At 40.8% G+C, this 23300-nt stretch overlaps 1 long non-coding RNA gene across 3 annotated transcripts; it reads right to left on the reverse strand.

The window, feature by feature from the left end:
- Positions 1-10031: 10031 nt before the first annotated feature.
- Positions 10032-18419, reverse strand: LOC136300303 (uncharacterized). 3 transcript variants are annotated; one of them, XR_010723657.1, is made up of 4 exons: positions 16994-18419; positions 15967-16594; positions 15445-15594; positions 10032-12806 (listed from the first exon to the last, which is right to left on the reverse strand). It is a non-coding gene; the product is annotated as an uncharacterized lncRNA (long non-coding RNA). The 3 variants fall into 3 exon arrangements; XR_010723658.1 differs by having other exon boundaries at positions 15967-16122; positions 16436-18419; XR_010723656.1 differs by having other exon boundaries at positions 15967-18419.
- Between the last annotated feature and the right edge of the window lie 4881 nt (positions 18420-23300).

Consider the following 23300-nt stretch of genomic DNA (forward strand, 5'->3'; position numbering starts at 1 on the left):
TGGCAGGAGAAGCAAACTCTCCCTTGGGGCTGTGGAGCCAGAGGATATCAGAGCAGGAATTGCCATGCTTGCGATGGCAAATTGAAAATTTCTGAATGCAACGGCAGTTGCACTGCAGTGGCAAATGTCTGAATTGTGGTGCTGAACACACCCAGCATTCTTCACAGAACAGCCAGACCCACGGTCTGAGGTACCAGCATTTCACCCTCACAGTTTGTGGGACTTTTAAGCTGAATGGAAAGTCAGTGTTAAAGCATTTTCATCCTTTAGTGTCAGCACCTGCTTTGACATGGAAAGCTACAAAGGCTGAGGGGGTCTGCCTAAAAACTTTGGTGTGTCTATCTTTATCTTCACTCAAAGCAAACCCACACTGAGCTCAAGTCTCAGCAGCTGGCCGATTTTCGTTCTTTCCAAAAAAGCATTGGCTTCTCCCCCTTAAAGAGGGTGCACAGCCTTTGATTTGAAGCTTATCCCTGGCAAGAAATCACTTTTATTGAAATCTCTCAATAGGGTATCGCCTTGCCTCATCAAATGTTCTTTAGTAGTATGCCTTGTGATTTTCAGCCCCTGTAATTTATAGTGGAGAACATAATTCAGAGCAAAAATTAATAACAGCAGCCCGTGTAGATAGTGTGGTCAAACTGATAAAGATTTTTGTTAATGTTCCTCTCATCTGACTTTATCATTGTGTCTGATTGCCTTCCTGTCTTTCTCACCTGTAGCCTCTGCTGCCCGTCCAGCTGGGAAATTTCATTTCTCTTCAGACTGGCAGAGTTGGAAGGACAAATCTCCTGTTCGTATTCAGTAAGAACAAAACAGCAGCAAAACCACGAACTGGATGTAAAATTTAACCCAGGGTTTCAAGCAGATATTCTGTCTACAGTTTGGTAAAGATAATAGTTGTTGATTACTAGAAGTTTTACTAATGTTGAAGTAACATGGGAAAAATTACTGGATAGCTTTCTGAGGTGAAAACTGAGTCATTTGTGGGCATGTTCATATATTTACCGTACTTGCTTTCCATGATCATGCCAGGTAAAAATAGGAATGCATAAATATTTATGCAGAATATTGCTTAAGGAGGCACAGCCAGAGCATTACACAAGCATTTGTATCTACACAAGCTCAGGGCATGCTCATCCCATCAAAGGATGAGCTTGTTAGACGAGAGAGCAGATTTAGTCTCTGCAATTCTTCAGGTCTCCATTATCCAGGTGTTTCTTCAGTTCGAAACCCTCAGTTAGCAGCAGTGATTAAAACGTCACAGAATTTATTGGGCATACGGAGATACTAGTCATACCCATAAGCTATAGATCCCTTATTAAAAGCTGTTGGTGGGCAACTCACTTTTGTGGATTTTTTTTTTTTTAATTTTTTTTTTTTTAATAAAGGTGAATTTGAAATGCCTGCTACTTTTAGAAGTTATGGCTTAGTTGTGATGCAGTCACACCAGCCAGGCCAGAATGCAGAATGACATTGGGGTTAGAGGAGAGCTGGCACTGCACTAATTGTCCATATAGATTTTTATTGAATAAGCTCCATTTCAGTGTCTATATATATTGACACCAACTATTTCAACTTTAAACGTTCTGTCCAGAAGATTAAAAATGCTGATGGTGTTTAATATGACATTTTAAAGACAAAAGGCAGCCATGCTGGGCAGAAGTGATGGGTTAGGAGAACGACACCAGAGTGACACAATTAGATAAAGATTAAAAATGAGAGCTGCTTTGTAACACATGCAGAATAACAGGGTTGCTTGTTGTTGGGATTCTACAAATTATAAGGCTTAATATAAAGCATAAATCAGAAGGTTTTGCTGAACTGATTTTTGTTTGTATCACAACATGTCTCTAAAAAAAAAACAAAAAACCCACCCAAAACTTTATTCTTACTTTGTTCCAAAGTCCTTAAGAAATCCAGAAAAGGCTGCCAGTAATATGAACTAGGAAAGGTATTTTCTCTTTTCCTCTGTCTGTCCCCCCTCTCCTCAGATATATGGGAGCTACGAGAGTCTGCAATTCTCTCCCAGGTATCAAAGGGGAGCTCCCCCATCTGAGCTGAGCGTGATTCAGCTGGGAAGGAAACATCCTCTCTGCCATCATCAAATGATGAAAGCTGTGGCTCTGGGTTTTACCAGCCTTTGAATCTCCGGCTTTCAAACTTTTTGAGGGAAAGGCTCTGTATATTTGTGAACCCACAGGCACGTCCCTTTGAGCTGTAAAGGCTGCAGATAACTTTCATGCTGCACAAGTTTTGCGTGACTTAAATTCACTATCGTGATGTCTGGAAAGGGAATGCCTGGGACTAGAAATAAAACTGATGCAAAGAGTCCAGCTAGATAATAACTGTGTAGGGCTTCAAACCTCCAGAGTGTGCTTAGGAGAAGCATCTTACAGCGGACCACAATTTTTTTTTAATCACTTTCACTTTGTCCCTTGTGCAGCCCTACAATTAAAAAGTAGGTTATTATCCCTCTCAAAAATTTATCAGGGTTAGCAGGAAGGGATGCTCTTATTTAGCAGACTGAATGGATGGAGTTAGATAAACCAGAAACCCATCTCAGTGCTGCTCTTCAGGTATTAATGAATGTGAATGGAGAATTTGGGGGCTGGGCAGTGTTTTGTTCTGAAGGCTAGTCTGCAAGCTACTGGATGATCTTTCTGTCTAATTCATGTGGATATTTTGCAGATCTGGTGTGGCACTGAGGCTAGAAGAAGCTGAAATATGTAAAAACAAATGGCATATCACTTAAAGTCATGCAACCAGTGGCTGTTTTCAAGGTCCACCCAGTTGTGTTAGCCCTAGACTGCCCTCCTCATTCCTAAACCACTTCAATGCCACTTGAGGACCAATGGAAAGGTCTGACTTGCATTGCAATAAAACTCCATCAATCAAAGTTTTGTTCCATTAGACTAAACCTGGGGATGACTAGAAATAACTATAGCATTTCACTCTGTGCTGTGGAATTCATTGGAGGTATTTGAAAAAAGTATTCTCCATGACAAATATTAAAGAGAGATTACTAAGAAAGCAGATGTAAATGCTACTTCATTGCTTTTCTTAAGCCTTGCTAGTGAAAAGCCAACAACTAACACAAGTGCAATTAAAACTTGGGAGTCATACTCGTAAAAAGAGTGAAGCCTTCAGAAGTGGCATCAAAGCAATCCCTGCTCAGTGGGGGCCCAATGTCAATGACTCAGCCCTTGAACATAAAACACGGAGTAAATGGGGTTGTGAACAACTGGCACACAAAGAGCACAACAGGCAAAGGCCAGGGTGTCCCTGACCCAGATGGGGATGTACATGCACAACAATGTGGCCCACAGCATTCCAGCACAGCTCTGTATGTTCCATTGATTAGAATAAAAAGACAGAAAAAAAAAACCCTAAGGCTTGTGATGCTGAGTTTTGAAATGTTTCAGGTTAGAAATGCTCTTATTTGAAGGGGCACTTGGCTGCAACATTTCCATTTTGTGATACTTCACCCAGTGTTACTTGGACCTCATAAAATCATTCTGTTCTCTCAAAATATTTTTCAGAGATTCAGCCTGAAACTGCAAGCTGATGTTCAGATATTTCTTTTCCTCTAGAATGTGGCAGTTATGACGAAGCAGAGTTTATTCTGTGTTCTGTTGATCACCATAGTAACCTGTGCTCTCCGTATTTAATAGGGAACAAAAAGTTATTTATTTGACAGGGACAGAGTTCTGGGAAGAAATGGTTTATGAACACTGGCAAAATATTTTAATGGGACTGTTTGCTTCTCAAGTGGTTAATGTGTACCAGTAATTTGCTCTTTATCTGTCATGAAGACTTCACAAGATGAAATTGATTGTAGGTAAAAGGTGTTCATTTTACTTACAGCTATTTTCTACTCTTAGCAGTTATTAAATAAAGCTGGACAGTTCCCTGTTCAGTCCAGACTGTTTATTATATGCAAAGCACAGTAAAGGTATCTTGCTTGCTATTGGGCTTCTTATGTATTCTCAGGAACCAAAGGAATTCCTAAACTGCAAACAAAAATAACAACTGGCAGTTGTTATTTATTGAAATCACGCTGCCTCCCATCAGAACACGTCTGGTTTTTTTCCAGCCCAAAGGGCGAGATTGCCCACCAGTTTTAATTGCTCCTTTGGTGGTGCAAATTGATTTACTTTATGAAATTACTTTCAGTGTGCTAAATGATCTTTTTGCCTGGTTACTCTTAACAGGGATCAATCCATTGATCTGCCTCATAGAGGTGGCCCCACAAAATGCAGAGGTGGCAATAACTGGTATGCAGCGCTGGGCAGAAGAAGCTGAAATGGTTTTTTCACCCATCCCTTTGTTAAGTGTGACTGACATAAAATCTGTCCTCTTATTGAAACTTTCCTTGAGCAAATTTTGTCTTGGGCACGCTGGAGGAAACCAGGGTGGCTGCCCATGCAGGTTTTCCTTTGTGAAGAGACTTTCTGCACTTTCAGTACCTGTGGGAACACACCATGGTGTGACATATCCCCAGGAAGGTTTATAAAGGAATCCATCAGGAAAAGGTTTATAAAGGAAGGTTTATAAAGGAATCCATCAGGAGAAGGTTTATAAAGGAAGGTTTATAATGGAATCCATCAGGGAAAGGTGTGCTCATCACACTTCTCTACCTGCAATGGTTGCTTCATTATCAAACATCCTTATTACGTAGCTATAAACCATTTAATTTTTCCTACCTCTACATTTTGCCTAAACCACAATTACAAAAACATATTTTTAAGTTATGTCCAGTTCCTCGTGTATTCTTGTGTTCTACCTACCTTTTCTTAAGCATTTTATCATTCTGCAGTGAACCATATTTTAAAATGCATACAATTTTACAGCTTGAATTTCACCAGTCCTATAGGGATTGTTTTACCCAGAAGACTGAACTTATTTCTTCTAACTCAGGAAGGATTTTGATTCAAACTCTGAGATATTAAATGTATCGAAAAAAAAAAAAAGAAAAGAAAAACACAGCTATTAATTCTGAATTTTCATTTTATTGGAAGCGCAGCTCCACTGCATAATATAATTATTTAATACAGTTAAATATACATTTTATCCTGCAGAAGCAGATGCAATCAATACCAGGCAGCAAGCAGAATGTGCACATTGATTGTACAAAAGCCCCCTTTTCTCTCTCACGTTATCAAGGAGCTTTTCAAACCTCTATTCTTAGGAACGCCATTTGGAGGATTGTGCATATGCATGTGTAAAATGAACTGCTGTTATGACTTCATCCTCAGTGTGTTGGCACTGCAGACAGTTTTTGCTGAAGTAATAATTTGGTGGTACCAAGAGGCAGAAAATCGGATCACAGCAGCACAATTCAGATGGAATTGCTGAGTAAGTGCATTGTGTGGTTTTCTTCCTCTCTTGTGAAGAGATTAAATTCCATACCTGGATAATATTTCATAAATACCACACACAGAGTACTTATGAGGCAGATAAGGCAAGGCTGGTAGCACAAGCAAGAAGCAGAGGAAATGTTTCCTGTGATAGATGCATTTTTCTACCATAAGGAGCTCACTGGGAATGCAGAGGTTTCCCCCCCTCAAAAAAAAAAAAAAAAAACCAAACAAAAAACAGTTAAGTAAAATTTTAGCAATACTTTTTAATTCCAAAACCTGCAGAATGCAGGGGACCTGGCCATGGTGTGATTGATGGTTTAACTTTGGAGACCAGGTTCAGAATTTTCAGTGGCTTTATAGCAACTACATCAACTCTATTCTAAATGTTCAAAGACACCTAAGTCTCATTTTCAGATTTATTTAGGGCAAGCCTATATAGGCAGGTGCACCAAGAGACAGGCACTGGTTCACTGTGAGATTGCCAACACAAACGAGTTCTGAACAATTGTTCAGAACAATCATTCAGGATTACAATTTGTTCAAGAACAATATAACTTCTCTTAAAATATTAAGCCTGGCTGAGTTTACCAAACAGTCCAAACACTTTAGCCAAGCACAAGATTCTTCTAACTTAAAGCACAGACAGGTAAAATTCCAATTATCCTTGCAGCTTTATCTGCAAAACAGGACTACAAAATCTCCCTCTCACAAAGCTGAAGTGCATTTAAATAATGTGATATTGGGTACATTGGATACAATTAGAAGATCTTGGATGAGAAACTGCATAAATGCAAAGTATGAGATCATTAAAGCCCGCTATTTATGCTCTCACATTCTGAGGATCAATGTGTGTTTATATCCTTTTTCCAGAAAATAAAATTGGTATTCCTGAGGTAATGGTGAACAGCTTGTAGGGAACTCACATATAGGACTTGTGCATAAATTATGCAGCAAAGAATTTACAGAGATATTTCATTTCCTTTGCAAATGTCATCATTGGAGAGCACTGGTGACAAATATCACACACAATCCACCTTTTGTTAATTTACACAAAGCCACAGTACACAGGTCACACATACCAAAGAGAAGACTTCAGCTCAAGAAAATACAACTGTAAAATGGATTTGCTTGCACAAAGGCATAGAAGTTATCAAATAAAACAGGAAGGCAATATTGATTTTGATATAGGCACCCCTAAAAATACAGGCTTTGCAGAGTCAATACTGTCTTGATTTAGGTTCTAACCCAACCCAAAAGTCTCAGACTCGGCTCCATCCACTTATTGATTTGTCTGGCATGCTGAGGGTTTTAATTTTTTTTTTTTCAGAAATGCTTTTCTGCCCTCAAATTTTAGCTAGCTCTCCCCGAAGAATGTCTACTACAGTCACAAAGAGCAATTCTGTTCCTTACAACTGAGCTATTGACTGTCGTAATAAAAAGGAAAGACAGAAGTCATGTCAGCTTAGCTTCTCACAGGACCTCACAGTGCTCCTTCATTCAAAAACAATTATGTAACCAACAAGCAATGGGTAATGAATTGCAAAATATCAGCAGCCCTTAATTTTCTATCAGGTATGATAAAAACCTTATAAAGCTGGGCAATTCTTGAGAAAGAAAGCACCTTATGACTACCACCAATGCATCGGTTCTTTGATATTTTGCAATAATTCCTCTTCTATTTCACTTTTCTTCTCTCCTGCTACCTGACATCTAAATGCCTGTAATTTTTGGCACAAAGACCACATGTCAGGAAAAAGAAAAAAAAAAAAAAGATCCACAGAAAGAGAGCTGAAAGATGTTATTTTTGCCATTTGTAGGCAGTAGTTTACCTGATGTGCATCTTCAACCCCTTTGTCTTTATATGGGGAGGCAGAGATTCAGGTGAAGGAGCACAAAGAGACAGTACAGCTCCTTTAACAAGCCTTAACAACTTTGGGTTTATTAAATTTGTACAGTAAAACTGAAAACCTTTAGGTAGGGGCAAAAAAGCCCTGGTGATGAATTATCAAGGAAACCAATAGAGGAAATAAAGCCATGCTTGGAAGAGATTAAACAAGTCACAAAGTTTTTAATAAAAGTAGGATGCAGGAAATAGAAGGAGGCATGAGTGATTGATTGAGGTGCAAATGTGTGTGTGGGCAGGAAGAAAGCGAAGGGTAAATTTGTCTGGGGAGTAAGTCCATTTTGGTCATTACAGCTCAGCATGGCCACAATCCAGAAAAACACTTGAGCACGTGCTTGGTTCTAACATGACTCACTCCTGAAAGCTGAGCTCTGCTGACTTGCTCAGGCTCAGGTTTGAGTGATTTCATCAGCGTCCTCTCTTGAATGGGATCACCCCGCCTGAAATCCTGCCAGACAGCAAACTGAAGGGTGGAATGGCTTTGGGTTGGTTCTCTACCTGAAGAATCCATTCTGGACACAGAAAACTGCACACTCTGCTTTCTATCATGGAATGAGCTTAGAAATGGAAACCTATTTTTGCAAACACAGGGGATGAGGAAGAGGAAAGTCAGTGGCAGCCAGAGCGGACATCAGGGTGTTACAAGGTTTTTATTTGCTGGAAAACCATCCTGGAGTTTAGTGAGACATGGCACAGGATAACCTGATGTCACTGGGCCAGAATTACTGTGCCTTTAGTGCTTGTTTGTGTGGTCCCATGAATGCTGCCTGTGCTTGAATGCTGCAGGGTCCCCGGGGAAAAGGACCAGCTCAGGACCAGCTGCCTCTGAAGACACTTTGTGTTCCGGTCATTAACCGCTGATAACAAGAAATGAATTCCTTGGCTGTTCTTTTTACCCCAAGTTTTGGTGAGATTTCTGGCCAGGGCAGAGGAATGATTTTGAAAGCAGTCTGGCTAAATCCATGGTTCTAAACCATTAATTTGAGCTGATTGTCTTGTGAAAAGACAAAAAAGTTTAAATCTCACATATTTTTAACCCATCTTCTCATCCATCTGAACACATTCTTCCTCCTCTCTAAGCTCCAGTCTTACATTTTCTAAGGCAGAAAGAAATACCATCCTGGCTTTGCAGAAAAGAACAAATAGACAAGATTAGATACACTATACAAGTCAGCATCACCAAGACCGTATTTATTTTTCTTAACTCTCTTTCCTGGGAAATGGGAATAGAAGGATCACAGCTTTCATTAAACAATAGAGTTAATTTCTAGTTCTCAAGGTTTCACAGAAAAGCATTAAAACAATACTTGCAATGTCACCCACAAATATCACTTTGACTCCTTGAAATCGCCTCACTTTTGAGCAGTGTCTCTGAGGATGCAACAATTCACTTCTAAAAGCAATTTGCGGAACACAGGGCCCTGTTCATCTGTCACAGAGTTCTTTTTCTTCTAGGAAGCTGTGCACAAGAGCAAACAACTATATATTAATAAAACCAGTATGTCACAAGATTTTTTTTTTCAATTGCTGCATTTTATTAATAAGTTACTAGAAGAAACTAAGTTTTTTTGTAAGTTTATAGTAACTTATAAGTCACTATAAGAAACTAAAAGGTTTCTTTGAAACAATTCAGAAGCCAAAATTAAAAACTGCGTGTCTTTTTCAGCATTTTTATGTTTCATTCCTCATCAGATTCTCAACCAGCAAGATGAGGTGGGTGATAATTATTCAGGGTTGCCAATTAACCTACTTAGCAGGTCACACAGGTAACTGGCATAAATTGTGTCAAATCTCATTACTGGGATAATAATTTAATCACCCAGCGCATTGATTGAAGGCCAGAGAACCTGGAGAATAAATTAAACAGGAAAATAAAATCAGTACCTAGACAGACATTATATTTAAATACACGAAAATAGTAAAATTATAAAGCATACTACTCACTAGTAGAAACCCAGTAAAGTCTGGGATGGGGGCTGGGGGTATTGAGAGTGGGATTTTCAATCACAACTTCCAACCTGAGTATAAAAAAGGGTTTTATGTCACCTTGCTACTATGAATGAACGTTTAACCCATGAAGAGGGCGTGAGAACATGTATTATCCATTAGAATTTAAGTAGGTCTGACATGCAATTATCTTAAATGCATTTTAAGCACTTATAAATAATTTTTAAGCATTTATAATTTTAAGCATTTGTAAATAAATATTTAGCATTTATTTTCAGCATTTATTTAGGCACACCTGCTTTGGGTAACAATCCTGTCCTCTCCCTTCCTGCACATCCCAGCCTTCTTCAGTCCTTTGTGCCTGGATTCAGAGCAATGACATAGGAATGTCAAGTAAAGAAGGTCACACAATGGATAAAATAATATTGGAGGATCTGTCAAGAAAGACAGGAGGTATGAAAAAAATACAGTCAGTGTAATTGTCAAAGTCATGGAGTCTGTGAAAAAGCTTCTGTAGGATAATGCCCTGCATTTTCAAGGTGAGTGAGTGTATAAGAGGTAGGAATAGACGAGTCTGCCTGGAAGTAGAAAAACCTTTTTTCTGTGCAAATGGAGAAAAAATTACTAGAAGGAGCAATAACATCTTTCAAAGTGGGTTTTATACATATAAGCTACATATGAGTTTGAAGCTTGTATCTGCTTCAAAGAGAGGTACAGACTTTTCTAGAAATTGTCAGAGTTTTAATATTCAAAATATAGACTAAATGTATTCAAAATATAAGAACCCCCCCCCCATATTCAATATTCAAAAAACCCCCATATTCTATATTCAAAATATAGAAAAAAACCCGAAAAACACTATTAATGCCAAGATTTAGTTAATCCTGAATGTGTGAAGTGTGAGGTGTCCCGCAGCACAGAAAAAAGTCCCTGCAAGACTCCAGGAAAGATGAGAATTTGGTGAAGTTGCCCTTGTCTTCATGGTCTATTTCAGTGGTTTACTGTCTGCAGAAACAGGAGGGCCATAAAAGAAGCCATCACTCCTCTGAGCAGTGGATCATTCAGTTTAAACATATCTCATAGATGTTATGGCCAGGAATTACAGCACACTGAGCGCTGCTCCAGGACTTGTAATTTATGCACTCAGTAGGGAAAAAAGTGACTTCCATAGCAGCACTTGATAGGCCTGTAAAATAAAAAACAACCAGCATAAAAAAAAATAGCCAGTGGGCCAGGAAATGAGCGTTGGTTTGGCCAGGAATGAAAATTTGGTTTGGTTTGTTTATTATAACAACGAGCTAAACCACATGCTAATGTTAGTGGATGTGAGCAGATCACTCATTTATGCTGTCAAATATATTACTTTGAATCATAAATTATCTTGTTACTGGAAGAATATACACTATGGCAGAAAGGGTGAGCAGATCTATTTCAGTCCTGGAATTACAGAAACAACGTGCAGCTCTTAAATGTCATTTTACATGTTCCCACAGAATGCAAATGCTGTAGTAGTCAGTAACTTCTTAGACCTTCTTTTCTTGTTTTTTGAAAAGGCTAAAGCAGGGCAGCACTATTTGTGGATGCTACCCACTAGTTCAGGAAACTGCACACAGAGGAAAAATCATTTTCACCTAATTAGTAGGAAACTCAACACTGATGAGTTAAACTTTCTCATTAAAACTGACCCTGGTAAAAAAGCAACAAGCTTGAAAAGAATAGATTTATTTACTTATTTTTTTATTTAAACATAAAGCAAGAGCTCAAAAGTCCCCGATAAATTCAGTGTTAGTGCTTATCTCTCAGGAGGTGTCAGCAGTTACAGAAGACCCACAGCTGCCAGTCTTTTCTGGTTCTTGGGAATATTTCCAGTGTTTTCGCCTCATTGCTATTTTTTATATATTAGGTAAAAATTAATAAATGGCTCAAATCAAATTACACAGGCTAAAGTCACAGACAAGAGTGAGAGTGGGTTAAGAAACCCCATCAGAATACTGAATATTTCATTACCTAGCTGTCTAGAAAAATCAGACTTTAGAAGTGCTTTGATAAGGCAAAAAAAGCATTGTTGACTCATTTCCCTGGTGGTGTAGAGAGCCTTCCTTTCAGAGGTCAGCTAAGGGCACTAATACAGCTTCAGCAGCAGAATTCCCATTTTGGGAAGACAGGAAAATCCTGAGCAGGATTCCAAGGCCAAGAGCAAGCCCCAGTGTGGGTCTGGAGGTGCCTGCCCTGGCGCAGCTCTCAGGGAGTGAACACACAGGAACTTCTTCCTCGAAGATGGATTTTTCAGCTTGAGAGCAGCTCTGAGTGATCTCTGGGGAAAGGATCAATTAGAGACTTCTGGCTTCTCTTCATTTATTACATTTTCCATTAAAACAATGCTTCCCATTGTTCTCTCATTTATAATTCACAGTCAGTAATTGTCATGAGCAGCAACCCCATTAGACTGTTGTCTTAGCACCGTGTTAAAACATTTCATTTTAAGATAGTGCTTTCCATTATTCTTCAGTTGCAGCAATCACCTGCGTGTGCGTTTTTAACTAAAAATATAATGAGAAGCACTAGCCCTAAAGCCCTATTAAAGTATGATAATACAGTGTCAGAGCATTTTGGACAGACCTGGGCTGGTTAAAATGTTTACTCAACACCTCCTCCCAGTAGTGTGCAGGCTTGAATATTCCTGCTCAGTGCTACCCTCCTTCATTCCTCTCCTCACTCAGACTAACCCTGACTTTCATTCACCTGCAGAGGTGACGCTAATTTCTGGATGCCTGCAGGGATTGAACCATCCACCCCCGGGACACTTTGGGGCAGGGAACAGCTTCTTCTCCCTCTGGTGAAAATGACGACTGCTCACATTTCCACTGCAAGGAGAAAGGCAGGCTTTAACCAGAACAGGGGGAGAGGAGGGGAGAAGGCAGGGTCTGAGCCTGCCCAGGGGCAGAACTGCAGGGCAGCCCTGCTTCCCCTCCCAGCCCTCAGCCTCACCCCCTCCTTAGGGAGTGCTGTCCCTTCAGCCACAGCCTTGGGGGGCCCTCAGCAGAGCATCCCCCCAAATGCCAGGGCTGGGAGGGCAGGGCACACTGCTCTTTTCTCCCCCCATCATGATTGCCTGCTTCTTTGGACAGCAAAAATGGGTTTAAATCACTGCAAGCTCCGAAGAGCCCGGACCACTCTATCCCACTCCCTGGGCAAGCATTTTACCTCCAGGTTGTATTTTCTGCAAATGAATACTGTATATTACACTCAACACAGAGCACAGCAATCCCTCTTCAAGCCCTGGTGAGAGGAGCAGTGCTGGAAACTTGGTCTAGGGCACAAATTAGTCCCATATAACTTTCCATGCTGAAGGTGTCACTGGCTGCCTGCATCTGTGCTGGGCAGTTCTGGCTCAGGAAGTGACAAGTCTTTTGGTTCAGGGCTGCAGAACATGGCTGGGTTTTTGTTTGCCTCTGTGGCTTTCCCAGTGCTCACAGAAGAAAGCCTTTATCCCTCAGTAAATGCACAGCTGAACTAATGCATTGTCAAGGATTCATTGCAAAAAAGACAGTTTACTTCTCAAGATAGCGCTGAAGATTTCCAAGTGTAAGAGCCTGCAACAAAACGTAAAACATTTTAAATACAACACAGTGAATAACCACGGACTTTCCATAATAATCATCACTTAGTGAATGTATAAATAGAATAAAAGCAATATTGAAGCAAATAAATGACCTCTGACACAAAGAATGGACTGCATTTCACATTACTTTACTTAACTGCCCCCTCCTTCCCCCACCAAACAGAAGCTTTATTGACAAAATGTGCTCTGGTGATTTAGTCTGTAGACTTAAAGAATGTGCAACTCTGGGAAAAACTGAATTATGGATTCCATTTGTCAGATGAGGAATGGCATGTAATAACTTAATGAGCTAGAAGCTTATTAGTTGTAAAAGAGAGAAGGCGTTGTCTATCAATCTCTTTTATTTTTTTGAACTCAGGAATGTTCAGGTGGGTAAGCATCAAATCCATTTCACATTTATTATCTCATGAATACCAATATGTGCTAGAATCTCAACAAGCTACAAAAATATATCTCAGCTTCTAGTTTAATGTGCATTTTATTAGTCAGTTTTGGAGGCTCTGTTTGGAACCCAAGTCATTAGAATACGTGCTCACATATTTGGCCAGCAAAAATTTCACTTGCACACAAGAGCGACACTGAATTCATCAAAGCTGTGGAGTGAAAGAAATTCAAACACAGTGACAGTGACAACTGTGTTTCAATAGCTGGTTATTGCTCTATGGGCACATAAATACAAAAGGACAGTAAGATAACAACTTTAACAAGAAACTTGTAGAGAAACCAGCCTGGTATAAAATGGAAGAATCGAATCCTTGGCTGATAAAGCAGTCTTCTCCACTTTGTAAAGTACACAAATTTATCTCACCTAAACTTTACTGTGGACCTATTTATTCTGCACAATTGAGTGACATTTGGATGGTGTGAATATGCACAAAGATTACAACAATAATGCAGTTTAAAATCCATTAGATGCCTCTCCCAGTCTTAGCTGATATAATGTCTTAAAAATACACTGTAACAAGTAGGAATTAGCCCCAAATAAATACACAAAACACCTGTGAAAGTAACAAAAACTGGCAGAAAGCAGGAAATTCAAAGTTCAAGCCAATGCATATGGAGGTATGTGTAGAACAAAGCAGCCAGGTTCCAATCTATCAGCCCCAATATTTCATGTGCTGCACAGATCTGTGGGTAATTGCAATTTTAACCCTGCGCGAGATCGATCCCTTTCCTTCGATTTTCTTTTTCCAGAAATAAAAATAAGTAAGGAAGGAAAATCTGCATTAATGTATGCCTTTAGTAGGCTCCTGTGGGTGGACTTTTTCTAAGTTTTTTGGTTTGTTGGGGTTTTTTGGTGTGGCCAGTCTAGCAGCAGCTGTCTCACGTACATCAGGCAGTTTAGAAGAGCAGCCATACCCATTTCACTCAATCGGGTAATAGCACACTATTGACATACCGGACCAATTTAATACATTTGTTTTCTTTATCCATTTACATTTCATCTCAAAGATCTCCAGCACAATGGGATTTTGAACTATTTTGTGCCGAGCACAATCGAAGGGCCGGTAATCCAATAATTTGATTTTCTTGCTGGAGAGAAGAGGACAGAGAGAGGGGGGAAAAACATCTTTTTCTTGCTCCAGCAAGTAGAGCTGCAGGCCTGCATTAGGCTTTAAGCTTCCTGTGTAAAACATACCCCAAGGGCAACAGAAGGCCACTTAAACACAGCTTGGAGGGCATCACTGGGACATGGCTGTGGCACTGCTGGCTTCCTGCCCAGGAGTAAATTTCAACCATTAGCATCAAACACTCATCCCGAAGCTCTCAAACGGAAATTAAATGCCATCTATCAAATGAATAAACAATAATAAAGTAGCAGAAGTAAATTTAAAAAAATAAATTGGAGTAATTTATACTGTGGATCATCTGTTCTGGGTTGCTGTTCCAGACTGTTCGCCTCAGATTATCTTTCAGACTATTATTATTTTTTTTTTCACTGTTGGGTTTTTGTGCATGTAAAACAGCCCTTGATACACAAATTAAATTTATTCATGCTCTATGCTACTCGTTACTAAAAAAAAATAGTTTTAAATAATGCTTGTTTTTCCTATGGAAATAATTTTGTTTCCTTCTGCTAGTCATAGGTTGAGTCTACATGAGTTGTGTCTAAACAAGAATACAAACAACAATCAAACATGCAAAAATGTACCTTTAGATATCTCAGCTGGAACTGCACATTCTGGTTTAGGCAGTCAAGGAAAATTTCAGCAGGCTTCAGAATTTGGAAAGTTGTGTGTTTAAAGTGAATTCACCCTTTAAAAGTGCTCAGAGGAAAAAGGAACCAGTATTTTGGGACAGATTTTGAAAGGGAAATTTTCAATAGGCAGAATTTAATTACCTAACTGAAATTTTTGCTATGGTGTCCTGGCTAAAACTTCACTTTTTGTGAGAAACAAGAAAAAATAACAAAAAAAACCCCCCCAAAAAAAAAAAAAACCCAAAAAAACCAAAAACAAAAACAACAAAAAAAAAAAAAACCCCACCAAAACCAGCTCTGGGAAATTATTATACTTTGTCTGAATCACAGCTATTACAGCAATAAATTCAGCCCTGTGCTGAGATGGGACAGTATTGCAAAGGAGAGAAAGGGGAAATATCTCACTTACTGAATATTAGTCTCATTTCCCAAAACAAGTTGACTCTTCCCAGGAACTTCTTTCCCAACATTTCCTTAGGGTATGAAATAATTGGCTATTAACCAGTGTGTTCTTGACCCAAAGAATGGAGCAGAAAACATGCAAGATTTGTCTGGATTACTAGAAGAAAGAAAAGAGAAATTAAAGTAGATACACACTGCCGGAGCCCGTGGCTGTCTTCATTTTGCTCATCAGGACTGGAGGCTTTTACCTGCATTTATAGCAGAGCAAAAGACCTGAGGAAAAGAGCAGGCAGGAAAGAGAGGAAGGGAAACTAGAACAGCACAACCTTCTCCCTTTTCAGATTTATTTTCCCCTGCCTGCCTGCCCTGCATTTAGTGTGGGGCTGTGAAAAAGGAAGGCTGCCAGCTCCATAGCATCATATTGCCTACAGCATAAAGGGCAGCCTGTCTCAAACCCCAGGCAGCAGAGAACTTATGGAAAAGTGCCTGCACACTAAAAGGGAAAAAACACCAGCAAAATCTCACTTACCATAAATCCTGTGCACAGGCTCCTGAACAAGTGATAGTTTCCCTTTTTTTTTCCCCCCCCCTGGACATGGGATCACCTGTGACCCAGCAAAGCCCCCAAGGTCCCCTGGGTGGAGGAGCGGCTGAGGACGCGGCACGTGGGGACAGTTCCCATGGCCTGCAGGGATGAAAAACAAGTCATTAATATGCACCAGGCAGAGCCAAGGGCTGAGCCTGCTGCTAATGAGGGCTGCACTGAGGGCTCAGGCCACGGTTCTGCTGAATTCTGTGCTCCTGGTGCACCTGAAGACACCACACACACATCGGGGCTCACACGCCTGCCCGAGTGCAGGGCAGCACAACCAAAGTGCTGGGGCAGGCGCGTGAGCCACAGAGGGTTGGGATGGTCACGACACACAGAGTGACACCACAAAAGTTCAGACGGCTCCTTATCATGGCCCCATGCTGTCCTCTATACAGTTTCTACAAACCTTGAGGGAAACCTCCAATTGATAATAGCTTCCTTGTCAAGTGTTCTATTGGTTAGAAAAAGGTGTTTTACTTGTCCATCAAATCCATCTATTCTCAGAGGAAAGATTCCACTCCAATCAGAAAGTCCTATGGTATGTTCTAGGGATGTGGGACCATTCCTAGAGAATTTGAGGGAGGAATGTTAATATACTGGGACGAGCTTATAACTTCAAACACAAATTAGGACACTGAATTTTCTTTAAAGCCTATGTCCAACTCAGGGTCTTGCCTCACAACCCCCTTACACACACCTACATAATACCAGTGCTCTGCTTATTCTGTATTGCAGTAACTTACATGCACGACAAATTCTCTCATGCTGCAAATTTATCTTCATTGAGCTATCTTTTGATCTTGGGCATTAACTCTGATCAGCACTAAGGCAGAGACAGTCTATCCAATTAGCAGGTGACAGCCTCAGAAACTCAGGACACAGCACCTCTGTTCCACTGCCTTCCAGGAGATTTGACCTCAACAAACACTTTAGATGAACCCAGCCACAGTATTTGTCTGCCTACCTCAGCTGGTCTGCTCAGGTGGCATTTTGCCAGTTAGCAAAGGTAAAATCCTGCTTTCAGGAGGTGCCAGGAAAGGATGGCTTTAGGTCCAGAACTTGCTGAGGTCTGTTAATGCAGCTTTCTTCTGACTCTAAGCAGTCACATAAAGCATCTTGTCTTTGTTCGCATAAAAGCAACTCATTATCAGACACTCCCTTGTCTGGAATCCAAACAACAACCAACCAGCTCGTTTTCCAACATCTGCAGAAACAAATTATCTTTCAAAGGAGATTGGCTTTGTGCTTTTGTGTCCTGCTACCCATGCCATCAAGGAAACCCTTTCACTGGATAGTTACACTTGGAGCAACGACCACTCTATTCTGTGTTTTCCCTGCTCAGAGCCAAGGGCTCCTGGGCCATTGTCAAGGTTGCTGAGCACAGATACCAAATGCAGTTCTGCACTGAATGTCAAATAAACCCAGCACTTTGTTCTGTTGGCAATTCCAAAGCCACAGGGGGAGAATCCGTGACTCAGCCTCCATTAAAATTCACCAGTTAATTATGAATAATTGTACCTCACTGCTCTGTGCCTCCAGTTAATCTGTTTGGGTCTGTTTGTGTCCACTGATCCCTGCTTGCTCTGACACTGCAGCACCCCAAAGCCACAGGAGCAGGAATGCCAAGATTTGAGGTTGTTCTGCAAGCTGGCACAACATCAGTCCAGATGTTCCTGTATGCCTGAAGTCAAATTGGGCTGTGTTGAAGAACTCTTGGGTGACAGCAGGTGTGAAATGCCGTATTTCCTGAGAGTGGGATGGACAAGAAAAACTCCAAGATCTGGTAATGGTCCCAGTAATTTCTGAAGCTAAGCTTGACTGACTGTATGGCTTCATTCATTCTGCACCTCCAGTGGGTCATTAGTGCTGAACCCAGTGGGTGGTCATCTAAATAGAGACCCCAAACACCAAGAAAAATGCAAGGACCCGTGTTCTTACAGTAGCTTCTGCTTGCTTGCCTTTCCCCCATTGGGAATCACCACCCTGTGGCTTTGAGGGTCTGTAACAGGGGAGTTTGTGGGGATCAGCCATGACAGAAGAGTAGGATCTCCAAACCACCCTCTAAAACTGGAGTTTACCCCACTTTTCTTCAGCACTCCTACAGCAGTCCCTCCTCTGTGCCTCTTCCAGTCTGACTACTATTTTTTATTAATATTTTTTGGTGTGACAGGGTTGATCAGAAATCTACCTTGTTCATTCTTACTCTTTCCAAGCATTTTACATTCAGCACAACAGATATAAAACCAAGAGCCAGAGATAAGATGAGAAGAAAGGGATCAGAAGAACAGAAGAAAAGAATCAAGAAGAAAACCCTGCAATCCACGGAGAACATTGCCATTTTGTGACTGAAGTGTGTTGTACAGCAACAGCAAAAAAGTCGCAGAAAACTTCTTTAGTCTATCAAGGAGCAAAGAACGTCATTAGAATGAGAAGAGCCATGTTATTATGCTGAAATTACAGGGCCTTTCTTGAACGTGCTCAAACCCCCTCGTGCCTGGATTATTGCTAAGGGTTAAGAGAACTGAGTTTCTACTGAAAATAACTGAGAACCCAGTTATTTTCTGAAGGGATGTGGGAGAAAGGGCTGGAAGTTAACACAAGGAAACCTGGAATGGGGAGGGAGGACTACAAATACAAATTTACTCCCCTGCAAAATCAATTCATCTAAAATTGAGTAAAAGAACAAGATGATATCTCCCTCCTCCCTCCTACAACACATTCCATTCTTCAAGTATATTGACATTGAAGGGTAAGCATGATAAATAGCTCTATTTTCAGTAACAAAGAGAAGAAAGTTATGAGACTGACTCCAGCCAACAGTTTTCTCCTGCCTCAAACCTTGAATGGTCTCCTCCAAGGAGACTTTCTCTGTGGCAGGGCTGGGCAGGCTTTGGGAACCCTCTTTAGGGGCATAAAGAGGATTTTTCTGCTGGACCCCAGGTAGGTCACAACTATTATCTCTTATCATATTGATACCGAATGTTTTCACGCAGCCAAAAGCAACCTTCCAAAGGGAGTTGAAAAGGACAGCATTTACCTTTCTGAATCAACAGTAGGGTCCACAGCAGATTCATAATGGGAAGCTGAAAATAAAAATAATAATAATAAAAAAAAAATGTTTTCTATAACTTCCACCCCCACCAAAGGATTTTTGAACGGTCATGCCCTAAACTATTTGTTCTTTATTTTCCAAACACAGTGTAGCCAACTGAAAACCAAATTCACATTTAGAGCTTAACAGTGAACAGTGTTAGCAGTCAGTTAAACAAAAATAAAGATTAACTGTATGACTCACATTAATATATAGTAATATCTGATGCCTAAATTTTAACAAAATGTCGAGCACTGTGCTCATTTTTTAAAAAAATGAGAATTAGAATCTGTCTATCAAAACAGCTTTTAATAAACTCAAAAGGATGTAAATTTTTTCCTATGAAGGGAGAAGGGTATGTGAATATGCCAACAAAGATGAAGGTAATTAAAATGGGTTTTTTTCTAAATAGTAGAAAAAAATATAGAGAAAACAAATCCAGGTAATTCCTTTCAGGACCTAATTAACCTTAAAAATGGAGTCTCCAGCCTTTCCCATGGATTTCAGTGCAAGGGGGAATGTCCCTTGTTTCAAACTATAGGTCTGATTTAATGGAGTTTTGATTGAGGATAAAGGCAGAAGAGTCAGCCTGTGGTACCCTCTCTTTGCACTGAAAAGTGTCCAATTCCAAAAGCAAATGCACTGAGCTCAGCCACCCCAATTAAAGTGTCGGCTGCGGTTCAGCAGGAGCAAAGATAGCACAAAGAATGCAAAAGAATCAGCCCTCACAGCACATGGACAAAGGCAGCACAGCAATTGATGTTGGTCAGGGGACAGAAAAGCAAAATACTTGTTATTTAAACAAGCAGATGTACGTACTCACGTGTCAATATCTGCACACACATACATATACCACAAAACAAAATGGTGTAAAAAGGAGTAAACCCACTTTGCTCTCTCTAGGACATTCCCATGAATCTATGTATGAACATAAGTGGAACTCCAGCTGGTAAGCTGCAATACCTTGATGTTGAACCAGTGTCTTCTTGTTGCAAGTGAGAAGTGTTAAAAAATAAATACTCAAAGAACAATTTTTTTTTTTTTTTCCACAGGCATCTACAACTCATCGGGTATGCAGAGCACACACACCCCCTGGTCTTACCCTGCTGTCTGTCAGGCTGCCAAAACCCCTCGTGGCTCTGGAGGAATTTCTGTGCTGAGATCAGGATCCGACTGGGTCATTCCCTGCAGTGGTGCCTGGCACAGATCTCCCACTGCCATCTCTGCAGGTTCTGCCTCAGTGCTCCTGGCACTCTGCTACATTCAGGTTAAATCACCTGAAACTTCCTCCCTTCCCAAATGCCTACCGGTTACTATATTCCTTTATCAGAGAGGATGAAAGCGACAGAGAGGATTCCCTGCCAAAGGTTATCTCCGAGTTCATGGTGTGTGTCCTTCTGCTGCCACATCCAACAAATCCCTGATGCTGTTCCAGGCTGGCTTCCCTGGGACTGGTCCTGTGGGGCCAGCAGGAATACATGCTGAAATAGGGAGGAAAAGCTGGGCTGGCACCACAGCTCCCTGTGAGCCTTCAAATGCTTGTGGAATGATCTTCCAGCCTCAGCTTTCCAGGGCTGCTGTTGTTTCCAAGAGCTAAAGAGACACTGGGCTCAGCAAGAGCAAAGGTCACCCAGAGCAGTGGGAATCTCACAAAGTCCCCTGGGCTGGTTTGAGATGTCCCATAGAAAGGCCAGGGATACTCTGCTCCTCTCAGCCTCCCTGGAGAGCTCCGGTGCTGATGCTGGGGCTCACTGAAGGAGACACTCTCGGGGGGTTTGGGTTACTTTGGGGGGTTTGGATTACTTTGGATTACACAGAAGGAGCTTCAGCCACTTCTGCAACTTACGTGGATCCAAATTACAGGGGAGGCTGTAATGTGGGGACCATTTCTGCCTCCTCTTATCTGGCAGGAAATTCATTCCCAAAAGCTAACACAAGACACTCATAAAGTCCTTCTTAAGCTCTTGAAGATCCACCTCAATTTCCTCTGCAACAGCTGGTGTGGGTTTACAATAAATGAGAATAAAGTGGTACACAGCCCATGCTCTTGTAATTGGCACAGTGATGGACTTTGAGCCCTTTTCAACTTTTGTGAAGCCAGATGACCCAAACTAGCAGCAAGAGGAGGGTGCCACGAAGCATAATTATTTTATAGCCCCTATTTAATTTCTGGAAAATCAAAATTTATGACAATCACCAAAGCAGATTGATTAAACCCTAAGTGTAAACACACCATGAAACAGAAGTTGTTTTGCTGTCATCCCAAGGAAGCATCTATTTGCAAAGTACATGGCAACATCAAAGAGCTCTCTATTGATTAAACTTTGAAAATAAAATTGCACCACTTATCATATGCTGTTTGCAAAAATGCCAATCATTATAATACTCACATAAGCATACTGCGCCTTCCCCCTGAACTCGTTAAATTTATTACTGAGACTCTATCCTGAGCTGCCTACATGTGGAAAAAATATCATTCAGATAACGCATTAACATTTATAACCAGTATTTAAAGCTGTGCATGGTGTCATCTCCGATGATAAGGGTCTTGTCAGCATTTCCAGTATAAGCCTCGTTTTCAGGGAATGGAAGAAGGGAGGGAGTGGCAACACTGCATTTCAGCAATTTTAGATGACACCAACAAGAAGCCTGGCGTACAAGTTGTCAATCTAATTGTGCCTACCTTTCAGAGACAGGTGCATCTTTTTATGCCCACATTCGGGGTTTTTTTTTTAAAAAGCGAAATTCTCAATACATCATTGTAAGCTACCTGGCAAGTGCTGTCATTCTGCTCGTGCATACAGCATCCCACACGATTATAATTCTAGAGCTAAGCCTTCATTTTACAAAAGCTCTTAAGGTATGGAACAAAAATGTTATGACCCCCTCCTCACAGCTATACTTTGCACTCCTGAGGAGGAAGAAAGAGATAAGCAAAACAGCTAACAATGCAACAATGAGGGCTGGTTCGGGACTCATGTTATCAGATGTTCCTGCAGTATCAAAATACTAATACTGAATACAAATTTTAAGAGCAGAAAAGATTAAAAAAAAAATACAACTAAAAATCTTTTCTGGGGTGAGAAACTCGTAGGTGCAATGCATCTGCCATGAGCCCAATTCTGCTACAGGTACAGTGTGAGCTGTGATTTGCTGAGTGACACCTGTTGGCTGTCGACGTTTAAGTATTCTGCCAAAAGAAAAGATAATTTGGATATTTGTGTTAGTACAAAAAAAGTTATCAAAAGACAAAAGGCAAGAGAGGCTTCTGAAAGACACATCTCTAAAAAAGGAAGGTATTGAAGTGATTATATTTGAGATGATCTGGACCACTGGACATAAGTAAATATATGCAAAAGGGGAACCTCAGCTCTAGAGAATTCTAAGTGCATCAGTAACACGAGCTAGAAACAACAATGCCAAGCACTTCTGCCTATGAAAGCAACAATATTTCTAATCAGAAAGCTCAAATGCTCACCAGTGTAGTGGTTGTAAAGCAAAAACACTCTGAGCAGGTATGTGTGCAAATGGATTTTCCAGATTCCAAGCCACAGTTGATTACCAAGGCTGACTGAGCTCTCCTCTTCTCCTCCCAGCTTTACTTGCTGCTCAGGCACACAGTGGACATAAAAATCTCCTGCTGTGCAGAGGATTTTATTGCTTTACAGGAAAAAAAAAAAAGACTAATAGATAATAAGAAGAGGCCATATAAAGGATGGGCAGTTGTTCAAAAATTCTATGCTTTGGAAATGCCACAAGAGCTATGGAATGCACACACACACACACACCTCATATCGAGGCCAAAGCTGCTCCAATTCACATGGAATTTCATGGGCTGGAAAGGCACCACACAAAGAACAAGGTCACACTCATCCACAGACTGTTCCACAGAATCAGGTGTCCTCTTCCACCCCCTGGCATTTAGGCTGGAGAGCAGATGTGTAAATATCTCCAGCATCCAGAGCCCAATGACTGCAAGAAAGCAGAGGTATTATTCTGATTCCTTCCCTTCCCATTCTCCTTTCAGCTAGTTTGGCATGTTTCTGGTTTGCTTTGGACGGAGTCTATCAAGCCAGAGATGGTTCTGAGGACAGCCAGGAAAGCAGCTCCAAGGCCAGGTAGACAGTCATGATGAAAATTTGAACATCAAGCAGTTTTAAGCACCATGAGAGTCTGACCA

Source organism: Chamaea fasciata, unplaced genomic scaffold (assembly GCF_029207755.1).
Source record: "Chamaea fasciata isolate MVZ Bird 193981 ecotype frontalis unplaced genomic scaffold, bChaFas1.0.hap1 SCAF_22, whole genome shotgun sequence".
Lineage (NCBI taxonomy): Eukaryota > Metazoa > Chordata > Aves > Passeriformes > Sylviidae > Chamaea > Chamaea fasciata.